General features: G+C 41.9%; 1 protein-coding gene across 4 annotated transcripts in view; it reads left to right on the top strand.

Annotated features, from left to right (window-relative positions):
• Nucleotides 1-8,232: 8,232 nt before the first annotated feature.
• Nucleotides 8,233-16,972, top strand: part of PLEKHB2 (pleckstrin homology domain containing B2) — a 44,024-nt gene continuing 35,284 nt past the window's right edge. For 3 of the 4 annotated variants that reach the window (XM_082465721.1, XM_082465722.1, XM_082465723.1), the window contains exon 1: nt 8,233-8,368. The gene's annotated coding sequence lies outside the window, so the exon portion shown is untranslated. The remainder of the gene's footprint in view (nt 8,369-16,972) is intronic. The other variant, XM_082465724.1, reaches the window with a different exon arrangement.

Here is a 16,972-nt window from a genome sequence, read left to right on the forward strand (position 1 = left end):
TTTAAAGTTTTCTTTTTTTTTTAAATTAATTAATTAATTTATTTTTGGCTGTGTTGGGTCTTCGTTTCTGTGCGAGGGCTTTCTCTAGTTGTGGCAAGTGGGGGCCACTCTTCATCGCGGTGCGCGGGCCTCTCACTATCGTGGCCTCTCTTGTTGCGGAGCACAGGCTCCAGACACGCAGGCTCAGTAGCTGTGGCTCATGGGCCTAGTTGCTCTGCGGCATGTGGGAACTTCCCAGACCAGGGCTTGAACCCGCATCCCCTGCATTAGCAGGCAGATTCTAAACCACTGCACCACCAGGGAAGCCCCAGATAGAGCCTTTAAAGAGGTAATTAAGTTAAAATGAGGTCAGTAGGGCGGGCCCTAATCCAATCAGACTGCTGTCTTTATAAAAAGAGGAGATTAGGATACAGACAAGATAGATCTATGGACAACCATGTGAGTAGATGACCAAGCCAAGCAAGCCAAGGAGAGAGGCCTCAGGAGAAAGCAATCTTGTCAGCACCTTCATCTTGGACTTCCAGCCTCCAGAACTGTTAGAACATAAATTTCTCTTGTCTAAACTGTCTTGTCTGTGGTATTTGTTACGGCAGACTTAGCCAAATGATTCAACTGTGCTAAAGAAGATTATGTAAAAAGGGGAAATGAAAATATATATTTGTATTTACTTTCATACAAACAAATAATTGTAAAAATCCAAGAAAGTATTGGGTGGGCCAAAAGGTTCATTCGTTTTTTTCTGTAAGATGGCTCTAGTAGAGCTTAGTTGTCTTTAACTTCATTCGAAACAATTTTGTTAGATTGTATGTGACAGCTGTCATGTCAGCATGCATTTTAAAAAAGACATCAAAATTGGTGAATTTTTGTGTAGCCATTTTAATATTGAAGATAGAAGAAAAAAAGCAACAATTTCTGCATATTATGCTTTATTGTTTCAAGAAAACTGAAATGCACAAAAAGATTTGTGCAGTGTACGGAGAAGGTGCTGTGACTGATAGAACATGTCAAAAGTGGTTTGCGAAGTTTCGTGCTGGATATTTCTCGCTGGACCATACCCCATGGTTGGGTAGACCAGTTGAAGTTGATAGCGATCAAATCGAAACAACAATTGAGAACAATCAACGTTATACCACACGGGAGATAGCTGACGTACTCAAAATATCCAAATCAAGCGTTGAAAATCATTTGCACCAACTTGGTTATGTTCATCACTTTGATGTCTGGGTTCCACATAAGTTAAGCAAAAAAAACCTTCTTGACCATAGTTCCGCATGTGATTCTCTACTGAAACGTCATGAAAACGTTCCGTTTTTAAAACAAATTGTGATGGGTGATGTAAAGTGGCTACTGTACAACAGTGTGGAATGGAAGAGATCGTGGGGCAGGTGAAGTGAACCACCACCAACCACACCAAAGGCTGGTCTTCATCCAAAGAAGGTGATGTTGTGTATATGGTGGGATTGGAAGGGAGTCCTCTATTATGAGCTCCTTCTGGAAAACCAAACAATTAATTCCAACAAGTAGTGCTCCCAATTAGACCAACTGAAAACAGCACCCAACAAAAAGCGTCCAGAGTGGTCAACAGAAAATGCATAATCTTCCATCAGGATAATGCAAGACCATATGTTTCTTTGATGACCATGCAAAAACTGTTACAGCTTGGCTGGGAAGTTCTGATTCATCCACTGTATTCACCAGACATTGAGCCTTCGGATTTCCATTTATTTCGTTCTTTACAAAATTCTCTTAATGGAAAAAGTTTCAATTCCCGGGAAGACTGTAAAAGGCACCTGGAACAGTTCCTTGCTCAAAAAGATAAAAAGTTTTGGGAAGATGGAATTGTGAAATTGCCTGGAAATTGGCAGAAGGTAGTGGAAAAAAAAGGTGAATACGTTGTTCAATAAAGTTCTTGGTGAAAATGAAAAATGTGTCTTTTATTTTTACTTAAAAAACTGAAGGCACTTTTTGCCCCACCCAATAGCAGCAGTGCTTACCTGTGGTGAGGCTAGGGACTGAGTGGACCCTGAGCAAACCTGGGTACAGGTGAGAATGATCATTTTCAAGGTTTGTTTTTCTTTTGCACTGCATGAATGTATTACACGTTCTAAAATTAAATTAAAAATAAATAAACACCTTATATTTTGATGAGAGTATAAAATGGTATAATCATTTTGGAAAAAGGTATGGTCATTTCTTTTAAAAGAATAAGCATACACCTATCCTATCACCCAGCAAATTGAAGGTATCTGCCAAAGAAAATGAAAGCATACCTTAATGCAAAGAATTGTACAGGAATTTTCATAGCAGTTTTTTTTTTAACATCTTTATTGGAGTATAATTGCTTTACAGTGTTGTGTTAGTTTCTGCTGTGTGACTAAGTGAATCAGCTATATGCATATGTATATCACCATATCCCCTCCCTCTTGCATCTCCCTTCCACCCTCCTTCCTTATCCCACCCCTCTAGGTGGTCACAAAGCACCGAGCTGATCTCCCTGTGCCATGCAGCTGCTTCCCACTAGCTATCTATTTTACATTTGGTAGTGTATATATGTCAATGCTACTCTCTTAGTTCGTCCCAGCTTACCCTTCCCCTCCCCGTGTCCTCAAGTCCATTCTCTACGTCTGTGTCTTTATTCCTGTCCTGCCCCTAGGTTCATCAGAACCATTTTTTTTTTTAGATTCCATATATATGTGTTAGCACATGCTATTTGTTTTTCTCCTTCTGACTTACTTCACTCTGTATGACAGAATCTAGGTCCATCCACCTCACTACAAATAACTCAATTTCATTTCTTTTTATGGCTGAATGATATTCCATTGTATATATGTGCCACATCTTCTTTATCCATTCATCTGTCGATGGTCACTTAGGTTTCACAGCAGTTTCATTGTTAATAACCAAAAACTGGGAAGAAACCACGCATCTATCCTCAGGAGAACAACAGCTAATCAAGCTCAGTGGTGTGTGGGGTGACTTTCAATGCTTGCACTGGCTCCTGGAATCCAAGGGACACATTTTCAGGAATTTGGCAAGCCAGACTTTATTAAAAATTGAATTATAGGAACTTGATGTAAAGACAAAAGGAATAAATACTCAAAATTCACCCTTTCTTAATTACTGTCTTGTTGCCTGTGCCCTAAGGCTCTTGGCAGCTTTGGGACCTGCCAGATGGAAACTTGGAGCTACGTTAGGCTGCGGGCTCCCTTCCTGCCTCCCTCCCTGGGCGTCACCTCTGGAGCCTGAAATCCGCCAGGGCAAGAATGCAACTCATGGGATAATAGTAATCAGGGCTTGATTTATTGTTTTGTTAATTTTATAGATTTATGCATATGATGGAGATAATATTAATAATGCAGATTAAAATTTAAAAGGGGTGGTGTCTGTAGGTGTCACATTGTGAGTAGAACAAAAAAATTTAGAAAATATTCTCCTAATATTCAAAAACTATTACTATCCTATTCAGCAAAGAAGTCACTCATGTCATTGACAAACAACTGAGGTTCCAACAAGGTTATTTCACTTTGATCTTACTAGTTAACATAAAGGAAATAGCAACCCAGAGTACTCTGAGACACGAGAATAATAAGGTGTTTAAGCTTTGCAGTAGTTTGGTATGCGGCAATAGATAATCAGAGCAATAGATAATCATGAGCAGCAGCCCAACTCCAGGCTCAGGTCACGAAATCAATCTAGTGATTCATTGTCTGCGTCTTTAAACATGGATTAGACTGGAAAATAAGAATGTAGAGTGTGTGCCACAAGAGTAAGGGTAAGTATTGTTTGGTAATAAGTTCTTTTTATATAAATTTTTTTACTCATATGTTATGTACTGAGTTATGAAGTAAATTTATTATTGTAAGTGAGAGTCAAACAGTTTGAAAATACTATGCTAAAGGCACTTGCCTAGAAGCAGAATTGTTTGGTCATAGGGTACCTGCACCTTAAAACTTACTAGGTAGTGCTGAATTGTTCTTTAAAGTGTTTGTAACAAGCTACACTATTCCCACTAAGGTATGAACTCTGGTAGCTTCACATATTTGTCACATTTACCATGAAGTTTTAGATTTTTGCCAAACAAGTAGGTATGAAATTGTGTCTCAGGATTTTTTTTTTTTAGTTGAAGTAGTTGGTTTACAATATTGTGTTAGTTTCAGGTGTACAGCAAAGTGATTCAGTTATATAGATATATATATATTTTTTTCAGTTTATTTTCCATTATAAGTTATTACAAGATACTGAATATTATTTCCTGTGTTAAACAGTAAATCCTTGTTGCTTATCTATTTTATATATCGTAGTGTGTTCAGGATTGTTTTAATTTCCATTTCTTACATACCTGATGTACATCCTTGTAAACAATTTTTGGCTGGAGTTTCTGTTTATTATGGGATAGTTGCCTCAAAGAATTACTGGTTTAAAGAGTATGAAGTATTTTTCTTTTTTTGGTGGTGCCACGCGGCTTGAGGGGATCTTAGTTCCCTGACCAGGGATTGAACCCAGGCCCTCAGCAGTGAAAGCACAGAGTCCTAACCACTGGGCCACCAGGGAATTCCCAAGTATGAAGTATTTTAAACCTCTTGATATTATCAAATTTTATTCCAGGATTGTACCAATTTACAATTGCACAAGCAAGTGTATCACAGTGACCATCTCATCAAATCCTTCTATTGAGTATTTCACTAAAAATCTTTAAAAATTTCCCACTATCTTTTAGATAGCTGGTGGGAAGCTGCTGCATAGCACAGGGAGATCAGCTCGGTGCTTTGTGACCACCTAGAGGGGTGGGACAGGGAGGGTAGGAGGGAGGCTCAAGAGGGAGGAGATATGGGGATATATGTATATGTATAGCTGATTAAATTTTTAAAAAATCTTTTAAAATTTGATCACTGAAAATCTATATTTCATTTGTTTTAATTTGCATTTGCTAGATTGCAGGCAAGATTCATTTAAAAATATTTGTTGCATTCACATTTTTTCTTTTGTGAACGATTTATTCATATATCCTTTGCCTTTTTTATATATATATATTTATTTATTTGGCTGTGTCGGGCCTTAGTTGCAGCACACGGGATCTTTGCTGCGGCATGTGGGATTTTTAGTTGTGGAATATAGGATCTAGTTCCCTGACCAGATATCAAACCCAGGCCCCCTGCATTGGGAGCGTGGAGTCTTAGCCACTGGACCACCAAGGAAGTCCCTTTGCCTGTTTTTATATTAGAGTCTTAGTGTTTTTCTTGTCAACTGTATATAAACTGAGGGTTTAATAGGAAAATAGCACTGTTTTCTGTTCACCATCTAGCTGGAGGCAAAGTTTTTGAGAGCACAAAACTCTGTTTTGGTTCTGCACATTGGGTTGAACACAGAGATCTATGTCTCTTCCATTCCAAGGCCCTATTAAGGTAAAAGAAAAGGTATTTGTAAAAGTCCTGGAAAACAAGTTAAGGGCACTGTCAGTTAACCAAACATTTTGAGACAGTTGAGCATGAGAGAAAGCAATTGGGGTTGCAGGCTTCTGATTCAAGATGGCAGATCAAGAATACACTTTTACACTTCTATTTTCTCCTTAGACTTTTATGAAATAGATGATAGATGTTTAAAAAATAATAGGCAGCACAGAAAACTGAAGCAGTAGTAGAGGCCCTGGTTGGGTGGGGGAGGGAAAGGACTCACTTTCAAGTGGATGGTTCAAATAGGCAGAAAACCCTGCAACCCAGAGCAAGTGTGATGGGGGCAGAGGGGAAAGGTGGTGAGAAATGGGCCTGTAAACAAGAACAGTAACTGAAAGGCTGCCTGTGCCGCAGCTGCACCCCATCTCTCTTCCCCATTCTTGTGTGCATTGGGAGTTTCACGCTTATAGTGGGCAAAAACCCAACTGCTCTCCTCAAAAGAAATGGACTCAACTGAAGAAAGCCAAAGCTTCTCAGCAGATGTCGAGGGCAAAATAAAGTCAAATATAAGTGCACAAAACTCATTGTTTCCTACCCAACAGAGGCAGTTCCAGCATTTCCTCATAGGAGGAGCAAAGGTGTATCAAGCTCGGTGGAAGAGCTTCCTACTCCTGAGCTGGACTTTGCTTTGGCTCAGCCCACACTCTGTTCTCACTAGAATTGTATGTCTTTTGGGATGGATTTGGGGTACTGATGAAAATTGTGGGGCTGGTGAAGTCCAACTGCTCTACCCTAAGTGGTACCTCTGCTATAGATAGATAGAGAGATAGATAGAAAGGTGCTGCAGGAAAATAAAAAGTAATCCAACAAAGAGAACATGAGCAGCTGTGATTCATTTAGAAAAGGTAAAGGAAGCTGGAAATAAAAGAATGTCTATTACGTCCTGTTGCTTGGAAGATTCTCACTCCAGATTATGTGCGATTGGCAGGGGGATGATATTTTACTTCATGTCCTATTTAGCTTTTCTTTTTTAACCACAAGAACTTATCACTTTCCTTTTTGCAATAAAGAAAGAGTACTAGTAATTGGGAAGTGGGGCTAATCAGGTCGTAATTTGGTTTGCCTGGGTTGAGGACCACATGTTCTATGGAGCCAAGGAGTCAAGCAGCTGATGGAAGCAGAGACACAGTGTGGTTCCCTGAAGCACAGCTTTCAGTATTGGCCACATATTTAGTACTGGGAGATGTGTGGCTTACCCAACGTTAGCCTTCTCCCTGCTGTAATTTTCTTGTCAGCAGGCTTGGACAGAAAGCCAATTTTATTAACCAGAAAACTTACTAGTGGGTGCACCTGCTCCAGTTCCCAGAACATCTACCTTCACCAAACTGGATTCAAGTATTACTTTTTCTTGTCGTTAAGTTGTTAAAGTGATTTTTAAGTTGTTTGAGTGATGCATTAAAGAAAATTTGGAAAGTACAGAAAAGTAGGAAGAAGAAATAAGTCATGCACAATCCCATCACTCAAAGACAATATGTTAGTGTATTTTTGGACACTTCAAATCCAAGCCCTGAAAGATAGGTACCTAACACGGAAGGTAGTCAGAGTTAGACTTGTAGCTCTACTGAGAGAGGTCAGTATCCCCCGACGATACTGGGGACTATACCCTTCACTCAGTTTCCCCTAAAGTTAACATCTTACATAACCATGGTACACTTGTCAAAACTAAAAAGAGCTAATAATTACAATTAACTAAAATAAAAAATTTATTTGGAGTTTACAAATTTTTTCACTAACATTTTTTTTTTCCTGTTACAGGATCCCATCCAGTACACTACACTGCATGTGAGTTTCTCAGTCTTTCTTTGTTTTTCACGACCTTCATAGTTTTGAGGAATACTGGTGAGGTATTTTTTTTTTTTTAATATTTATTCATTTATTTATTTGGCTGCGCTGGGCCTTAGCTGCGGCATGCGGGATCTTTTATTTGCAGCATGTGGGATCTAGTTCCCTGTCCAGGGATCAAACCCGGGACCCCTACATTGGGAGCGCGGAGTCATAGCCACTGGACCACCAGGGAAGTCCCTGGTGAGGTATTTTGTGGAATATCCCTCAATTGGGATTTGTCTGCTGTTTTTCTCATAGTTAGACTGGGGCTATGCTTGCTCTGGGGAGTAAGACTGCAGGAAAAGTGACCTTGTCATTATGTCGTATCAAGGGTAAATACTATCAACAAGACATTGCTGTTGCTGTTAACCTTGATCACGTGGTTGAGAAGTGTTTGTCAGGTTTCTCCTCCGTATAAGTTATTTTTCCCCTTTCCAACACTGCACTCTGGGAGGAAGTGACCATGCACAGCCCACGCTCAGGGGTGAGTGGGTGGAGATTAATACACCCTCTGTATGGAGCATGGTTAACTAGAATTCTTCTATAAGGAAGAGTTAGCTCCTCTCCCCAGTAATGTATTTAATTATTTACAGCAGAATGTGACTCTAATATACTTATTTTATATTCTAAGTTATAACTGTGCCAGGTTTGGGCACTGGAAGCTGTTTCAGGTTGACTCCTATGTCCCTTGACACGCCTACACGCGTTATTTTTGAGCATTCCGTACTTCTGGCGCTACACGATGCTCCAATCAGCTGTACTTTCCCCGAAGCAGTTCTAGAGTCAGTCGTTTCTCTAAAGAGCCCTGCCCGGCTCCTTTCACCGGAGGGTGGTACTTATAAGCAAGATCAGGGGGCCTACAGTTGCTCTTCACGTGAAACTTAAGCCTGCGCATCCCGCGCATCAGCCAGGCTTGCCCGGGCCCCACCGAACCTCCCGGCCTGCAGTGCGTGCCGTGCGCATGCGCGCCGGGGAGACGTGCCGTCGGACGGCGGCCAGGACGCTGGCGTGAGGCGGTCGGAGCCGAGGAGCTCGGCAGTGTCCTTGCGCTCCCGCCCTGCTTCGGTACGCGGCTGTGGCCGGAGGCTTTGCAGGTGAATGTTCCTGTCCGGTCCAGGCGACCAAAGACCCCCTCGGGCCGGGCTTACCCACCCCACGCCCTTCCAGGGAGACCCCAGGCCCGCGCCCTCCGCTCCCCACCCCGGGCGTCGGTCCCTCCGGAGCCTCGCCAGGAGACTCCCGTCAGCGCCCCCCAGCCCCACCCGAGTCCTTCCCCTCTCCTCTCCCTTTCCTAACTCTCCTCCCCACTCCCCTTCCCCCTCGCCTCCCTTCCCCGGATCCCTCCCGAGCCTGCCCTAGAGCCGCCCGCCCGCTGCCCCTCCGGAGCGGACCCCCCCTCTCCTCTCGGCCCTCCCCCTCCCGCGGTCAGTCTAGAGTCTCCCCTGGAGCCGCCCGCCCCGCCAGAGCGCTCCTGCTGCCGCCCCCCTTCCTGCAGGTTATCCCCGCCGGCACCCCGCCTTTCTGCCCGCGGGGCGCAGGTCTCCGCCCCTGCAGCCCGTCTGGTCGAGGGGATTGGGGCTCTTTTTGGTTATCCTGCCGCCCGGAGGTCGCAGCCTCCCTAAGGAGTCCGGAATGGCATTGAAGCTTTGCGCTCTCGGGTGGGGCCCGCCTCCGCTCGTTTCACCTACTCTTGGTTTTGCAGTCTCGTTGGCTCTAAGTGCTTGGTGTTGTATTCTATGTCTTTTTCCACGTTTGATTCTCTCACCTAACTACATCGGGAACCCCAGAGGTCAGGGGTTTTCATTTCGCGTCAGAGTAGTGTTTTTTGTTTGTTTTTAACTCAAAAATAGAGTAATTTATACAGAAAAGTCTTCATAAATGACCGAATAGTAAAGTTCCAGGTTTTCAGCGTGAGTGGGGGAAAGGAATGAGGTGGGACCATCACAGTGTCAGAAGATCTAGGGGAACATGGTTAATTCCGAACGCTGTTGACTCCTGAGACGCTTTCGTTGTTTTAATACCTCCTCTGACTAGGACGCGGTGGAGCCTCTGCCAGAGGGAGCGGCGCTTAGGTCTAAAGGGAGGGAAGTTCCTGGGTCTTGATGGTCTTTGAGGAAACCAGTGCCAGTGCAGGAAGTGACTTGTGTAAAAGTCACGAGGGGAATTAGGGCCCAAGCTGGGACTTTTAACTACCTGTTTATTTATGACCCTTAATGTTTGTCTGACAAATTAATGAGCAAAATATCTGTGTATGTGTGCATGTGCTCCTGCGACTGGTCCTTTTGCGCTCAGGAGTGGCCCCTGGGCTGGGCTGATGGTTATTGATGGGAGGTGGGTATTGGGAAGAGAGCTGGGCAGGTGCTTGTCTGGGCTTCCCTTGTGCTTGGTGTTTACTCGGTGGGGTAGTGATTCCTTAACTCCCCCCATCTCTGAGGGCAGGAATCAAACATATGTTGCAGGATTATCCTGGCAGATAAGAGTGTCTCGCACAGTGTAGGTGGTCAGTAAATGCTTCCTGAAGGAGGCTGCAGAAAAGAGCTCAGAACCTGACAATGGTTCTTTACTAGCATATTTTTAATGGTGTTAGCACATTCTGTAGGTAAATTTCCTGATAATCTCAGGGACTGAATTTGTGAAACATGTAGGTCAGTGGTATAGAAAGGACAGATACCACTCTTGAGGTAGTCATATTACTCCTTGGGGGAAGATAGAGGTTTTTCTTTTCTTTTTTTTTTTTTTAAATTAATTTTTATTGGAGTATAGTTGTTTTACAGTGTTGTGTTTCTGCTGTACAGCAAAGTGAATCAGCTATACGTATACATATATCCCCTCTTTTTTGGATTTCCTTCCCATTTAGGTCACCACAGAGCACTGAGTAGAGAGGTTTTTCTTGACTCCCTCTAGAAGATTTGCTATACTTCCCAGCTTGCCATCCTACATTAATATTTGGGTTCTTTCTCCTTTCCTCTGTCTATTTTCTTTCTTACTGGATGTCTAAAGAAATTAAAGAATTACTTTATTAGTGTCAGTAACTACCAAAAACTACTGAGTAAAATAAACTATTAAAAATGTTACAAAAAGTGGGCTAGCTGAACCAGTCATGTTTTATTTGTTGTATATTTGCTTCTGAATTTGATCCTGAGGCCAGAATTGAACTTTCTTGCCTCTTTGTTTTAGTCTGTCTGTCCTTTGATGAGTGCTTATATTGGGCTTGTTATTAAGAACTGATTGCTACCTGAAATGGCCAACACCACATATGAACTGACCTCTAAATGATGATGGATCACCCAGTCCTTCTTGTCGCCTGTGTCGTTTTAGAGTCTTTGAAGAACAGAGTTTTCCTCTCTTTGATAAGGAAACAACTTTCACAGCTAAAATACTAGTTCTTCTACTTAACACATTCTGAAAGTAAATTTCCTGATAATCTCAGGGACTGAATTTGTGGAATGTGTAGGTCAGTGATAACAGAAAGAACAGATACCACTCTTTTTTTTTTTTTTTTTGGCCATGCTTCGCAGCTTGTGGGATCTTAGTTCCCAGACCAGAGATCAAACCTGGGCTCTTGGCAGTGAGCGCGCGGAGTCCTAACCACTGGACCTCCAGGGAAGTCCCCAGATATCACTCTTGAGGTAGTCATATTATTCCTTGGGAAGATAGAGTGCTAGCTAACTGGAGAAGCCAGGCAAAGTGGGTTTTCAGTTCAGAACTGTCAGATTCCAAAGGCAGTATTCTTTCCACCTCTTAAGTTGGTCCCTTTTGGATTCAATGATTTTTAAAGTGATTTGAGTTCATATGTAAAATAACTTGAATTGGGGAATTCCCAGGCGGTCCAGTGGTTAGGGCTCGGCGCTCTCACTGCCAGGAGCCCAGGTTCGATGCCTGCTTGGGGAACTAAGATTCCACAATCCTCGAGGTGTGGCCAAACAAACAAACCTCAAAAACTTGAATTGTTGAATATGGTTTGTATTTTTAAAACTTTCTGTAGGTTTTATTGGCATGTGAGTAATGTGGCTATTTTGCAACTAGTTTGCTGGCATCCTCTAGAGACCAGCAGCAGATCAGACTTTAATGAGTTTTAGTTTATGCATTAGATCCTGCTTCAGGGTGTAAATAATAGTGAAAGGTTGAAATAAGTTATGGAGAGTGGAATTCAACAAGGTACCTCGAAAAGCTACTCCTGTTCCTTCAGAGACTAATTTAGCTATTATTCTGGGAAGGTTTTTGGTTTAATTTTTTTTTTTTTTTTCCTTCTAGGTATGTGTTCAAATTTTGACTGTCAGGCGCATCTTACTAAGTCTTCTAAGCCATTTGAGAAGCAGCCTGATGTGCTTCTGTCTTCTAGAATGTTTTAGGCAAAGTTTAGTCAGGTGGATAGTGAGGAAATAATAGCAAAAATAGTAGTAGTAATTGCTGTGGGAGCAGCTACCATTTGTTAGTTTTAGTAACTAACAGGCACTATGCAAACACAAGTTATTTCACCCCATTTTCCAAACATCCTGTCAAATAGATGTTAGTATTCTCATTGTATAGATGAAGAAACAAAGGCTTGGAAAAGTTAAATAACTTGCCCAAGGTAATTTATAAGTGATTGAGCCAGGATATAAACACAGTTCTTTTGACTTCAAAGCCTGTATTATGAAACATTAGGCTCTATGAATTTTTCAAAGCATATTATCAAAATCATACTTTATGATTTTTGATTGCTAAGAATATACTAAGTTTCTCCCCCCATCTTAAAGAACTGTTAGAAGGGAGGTTCAAGTAAATGGTTTTCATCTAGGGTATTTTTTTTTTTTTTTTTTGGTATGTTTGAGGATAATTCAAATTATTGCATACATGTTCACATTTATCAAAATAATACATATATATAGATTGAAAAGCCAAATAGCACTTTAAACCTCAGAGTCAAAAAAAAAAATACCCCACTCCCTTTCCATTAACTAGAGACAAATGTTTTCACCTTTTCTTAGCTGCCTTTTTTACATTTATATTCGGGACACAATAACATTGCTGTTGATTTAGATGTAATCTTTGACTTCTTGCCATAGAAGACTTTTGCCTCCTGTAAACACTCTTCTTGAGTCCACCAGAATCTCTTAGATGTCAGTCTCTGTCCCCTTCCCCTCCCCCCCCAACACTGTCCTCCAGTCTGGACTGGTTTCTTTTCTAGGCCTGTGGCACAGCTGTCTCCCTGGGACTTTCCTTCACCCGCATCCCCTAGTTCCTCTTGGCTTATGCTCTCATTTTGGTGGAATACATTCTTCGCTAGGCTCTGGAAACAGGGTAGGGTACATGGAAGGTAAATCTTAAAGTCTTTCAGCATGTGTGTAAATGTCTTTATTTTATCTACTTGATCGATAATTTGGGTATGGAATTCTGGCTTGAAAATAATTTTCTCTCAGCATTTTGAAGATATTGATCCATTGCCTTCCAGCTTGTAGCATTGTTGATGAAGATGCCCTAATGCTTTGTTTATCCTTTATGTGACCTTTTTTTGCTCTGGGAAGTTTTTAGGTTCTATTCTTTGTCCATAGAGTTCTGGAATTTCAGTTATAAACCTTACCGAGGATCTTTTAAAATTCATCTTGCTGGACACTCATTGAAGTTTTTGTATTTAGAAATGTATTGTCCTGTTGTGGAAAATGTTTGTATACTATTTTTTTTTTCTACTTTTTTTGCTGGTTTATTTGTGAAACTCTCCTGTAAGCAGGATGTTTTATATCCCAGGCTTATCCTGTAATTTTTTTCATCTTTTTTTTCTTTTTTTCCTTTCAGAGAGATTTCCTCCATCATGATCTTTTCAGTTCTTCTATTTTAAATTTTGGTTAATCACTTTTAACCGAGAGCTCTGAACGTTCCTGTTTTAGAACATTTTGGTTTTGTTTTTTGGATACAATATTGTGTATCATCTTTCTGATAATAGTAATTTTTTTAAAACTTTTCCTTTGCTCCCTGCAGTTGTCTCTGATTCCTGTGAGGTTTTTGAGTTTTTTAAATTTTATTTTTTTCACTCCCTTTAAGCTTCCTCAGATGTCTGAACATACATGCTATCTGTTTCTATTTAAGATATTAAAAAAACTGATTGAAAGTTTGTGTTTGTTTAAAGTTTATCACTTGATGAGAATCCCTGTAGGGTTTTAGGCAGAGACCAGTTTTTTTTTTCTTAAATCAATTTATTTATTTTATTTATTTATTTTTGGCTGCATTGGGTCTTGATGTGTGCGAGCTTTCTCTAGTTGTGGCGTGCAGCCTTCTCATTGTGGTGGCTTCTCTTGTTGCACAACACGGGCTCCAGGCGCACATGCTTCATTAGTTGTGGCACACGGACTCAGTATTTGTGGCTCGCGGGCCCCAGAGCACTGGCTCAGCAGTCGTGGCGCACAGGCTTAGTTGCTCTGCGGCACGTGGGATCTTCCCGGACCAGGACTCGAACCCGTGCCCCCTGCATTGGCAGGCAGATGCCTAACCACTGCGCCACCAGGGAAGCCTGGAGACCAGCTTTTTTATAGAAAAAAAAAAAATGTCAGTATCAATGAACCTTTGGCTCTGCCCTTCGTCCAGAGCTAGAGAGTCTGGGAGTTAAGTAAAGGAAGAGGACAGGGAGTTTAAGACATTCACTTACTCTGTTACTCCTCTAAGTTTGGCATCTCTCTTCCACTCTGAGCTATCCCTGGTGTCCCCAAGACTAGAGCCTCTGTGTTTCAGGTTTTCCAGAAAGGAGATCCTCAGGACTGGGGAGGGTAGTTGCCTGGGTGTGTAGAGGGCCTACTAACTCTTCTTAAAGACTTTCAGTAAATTCTGATATTCTTCCCCACCTTCAGCATTATCTCATACTTCCAGTTTCTGAATCTTTACAGTGTTCTGTGGCTAGAGTTGGCTTGCTGTGTGCGGCTTCTTATTAGCACATGAAAAGCAGAGAAAGCTGAATTTTATATTAGTTACTACCTGTTCATTTGCCTTTAAAACTTTCTCAGCGTTTTTAGCATCTAATCTGCTTTTGTCTCTGCTGCGATTCTCTTTGTGTTTGTGGATTTATGCCTTGTTTTCCCCTTAACTGTCATTTTAGTTGCATTTCAGGAGAGAGCAGAGTTAGGTGTTTAATCTGTCATTAATGTTGGAAATAGCAAAGCAGTCACCAGCATGGGTGATCTTTACATTATTCATAGATCTTTTGTCTTGGATTCTCATTTTTAAATTTTTAAAATGTTTATTGATTTCTATTTTTGGCTGTGTCGGGTCTTGGTTGCAGCATGTGGGATCCTCCGCTGAGGCACGTGGGTTCCTCGTTCCATGGTTCAGGCTTCTCTCTAGTTGTGGCCTGTGTGCTCAGTAGTTGTGGCATGCGGGCTTAGTTGCCCTGCGACATGTGGGATCTTAGTTCCCCAACCAGGGATCGAACCCGTGTCTCCTGCATTGGAAGGCGATTCTTAACCACTGGACCACCAGGGAAGTCCCTGGATTCTCATTTTAATGTCACTGTTGTGTCTTCTGTCTTTGAAAATAACTCTCATGTGATTTGTAGTGTTTAGTGTCAAGAAATATGTATTTTCCAGAAATATGTAATATTTCTGTATACTGCAGAGAGAAAAATGGGAAGATGGATATTTAAAGTCTGCCTTTTTTTCTTTTTCCCCTCAGAGCACTGGTCCTAGGTAACCTCAAGGCAGGGCAGGCTAGCAGGATTCAGGACCAAGAATTGGTCTAGGCTAATGAGTAGGGTACCTGTTTTAGGCAGTGGCATGTGAACGCTCTATAAGGCTGAGGGCAAGTAGGCTGAGTGATAGGCAATGTTCTCTCCTTCTCTGCTTTGTGGTCAGGGTTCAGGATACATTGGAGGAGCTTGGCAGGGGACAGACTCTAGATAGAAAGATTTAGCTGTGGTCCAGCATAGGTAAGGTGGGTCATTTAGGAGCAGATGAGGCAGCTGCTTATTTAAGTACTTGTTACCCTTGGTGTCTCTTATTTATACAGCCCTGTGTGGGGGTCTGTATTATGTTACATCTTGCTTATGGGTTGGGAGCCAGAGGCGAGGGTTCTCCTGCTGATGAGGCAGTATGCTCCAGTGGTGATGGGATTCCAACGTGGTACCTGACAGAAGAGGCTGGTAGACACAAAGGACACATACCTCTTTAATAGAGATAAAGAACTTACTTTTCTGCCCTCAGAGGACTGCCCATCGTGCGGTCTCTGCTAGATGGTGAAATGTCCAGCCCCAGTCCCCCAAGAAGATGACTGTTGGCTGATGATGTTGCCTGATCTGAGTGAAGACACCACAGGTGCTTTAGGAAGCTCCTTTATTTTATTTTTATTTTTTAAAATAAATTTATTTATTTATTTTATTTTTGGCTGGGTTGGGTTTTTGTTGCTGCGTGTGGTCTTTCTCTAGTTGCGGTGAGCGGGGGCTACTCTTTGTTGCGGTGTGCGGGCTTCTCATTGCGGTGGCTTCTCTTGTTGTGGAGCACGGGCTCTAGGCACGTGGGCTTCAGTAGTTGTGGCACGCAGGCTCAGTAGGTGTGGCTCGTGGGCTCTAGAGCGCAGGCTCAGTAGTTGTGGTGCACGGGCTTAGTTGCTCCACGGCATGTGGGAACTTCCCGGACCAGGGATGGAACCTGTGGCCCCTGCATTGACAGGAGGATTCTTAACCACTGGGACACCAGGGAAGTCCAGGAAGCTCCTTTAATATCCTCTTGGCTTTTTCTGACTTCTGGAGATTGGCTTGTAAGTGCTTGCCCGGAAAGTGCAAGTAACCAAACTCAGCGCATTGCTGAGGGTGTAAATCTGGGGTTCTTTTCCAGGAGTCATTTCTCCCCAGCAGTGTAAGTTTTAGGACGGTTTGAAACCTGTTCCTACCGTCTTCTCTGCTGCCTATGTAGCAGTACAATTGAGTCCTTAGCTCAGAAATCTAGACTTTCTGTCTTAAAAAAGAAATCCTAACATCTTAGACAGTAAACAACAAATATCTCTTACTTGGTAATGCAATAACTGTTAGAATTATTTAGTGAGAGGAAGGAATTACACAAATCAACGTGTTTAACCTTTTTTTTTAACCCCCCCGCGCCTCCCCCACCCCAGTTGTCAAATTGAAGTCACATTGTAAGGTGTGTTTCCTCTAACACATTCTGTAGTGAAGTATATGGTTTTAATCATTTTATACTTAGGATGCCTTTTAGCCTCAGTTTGTTCTAATGAACCATAATTATTATTTTCACATTGGCACCCATGTTGTCACAATTTGGCCATTAGATGCCGTTTCTTTAGCTGGTTGACTTTTTTTTTTCCTGAAAGCATCTTTGTTTTTTGACAATAAGACAACTTAGGCACATCTTGAGGTGTCCTGTCCCTGAATTGTAACCAGCTCATTTTCAAGGAGTGCTGGCTCCGTTTAGAGGAGACCAGTATTAGAGATAAAAATCTGGGCATGTGAGATTGTTCCACATAATGACTAACGGTAGACAGGATGATACCAGATAAGAAGCTACTTGAGTTGGCAGAACAATTACCCTTTTATAAAAAGTCGTGAGTTTCTGTTGCTAATTTCAGTTTAAGTTTCTTTCTACCTTGTAATCTATTTTTCTCTTTCTTTAGTAGTTTTGAACTATTTTATATGGGCACGCCTAAGATACATTTATAATGTTGTCCTGTTGATGGAGAAGTTTTTTTTTCCATTTTAAATTCTTGACTCCAGTGGCCTGAAATTG

Source organism: Balaenoptera physalus (genome assembly GCF_965194825.1).
Source record: "Balaenoptera physalus genome assembly, chromosome: 6".
Classification (NCBI taxonomy): Eukaryota; Metazoa; Chordata; class Mammalia; order Artiodactyla; family Balaenopteridae; genus Balaenoptera; species Balaenoptera physalus.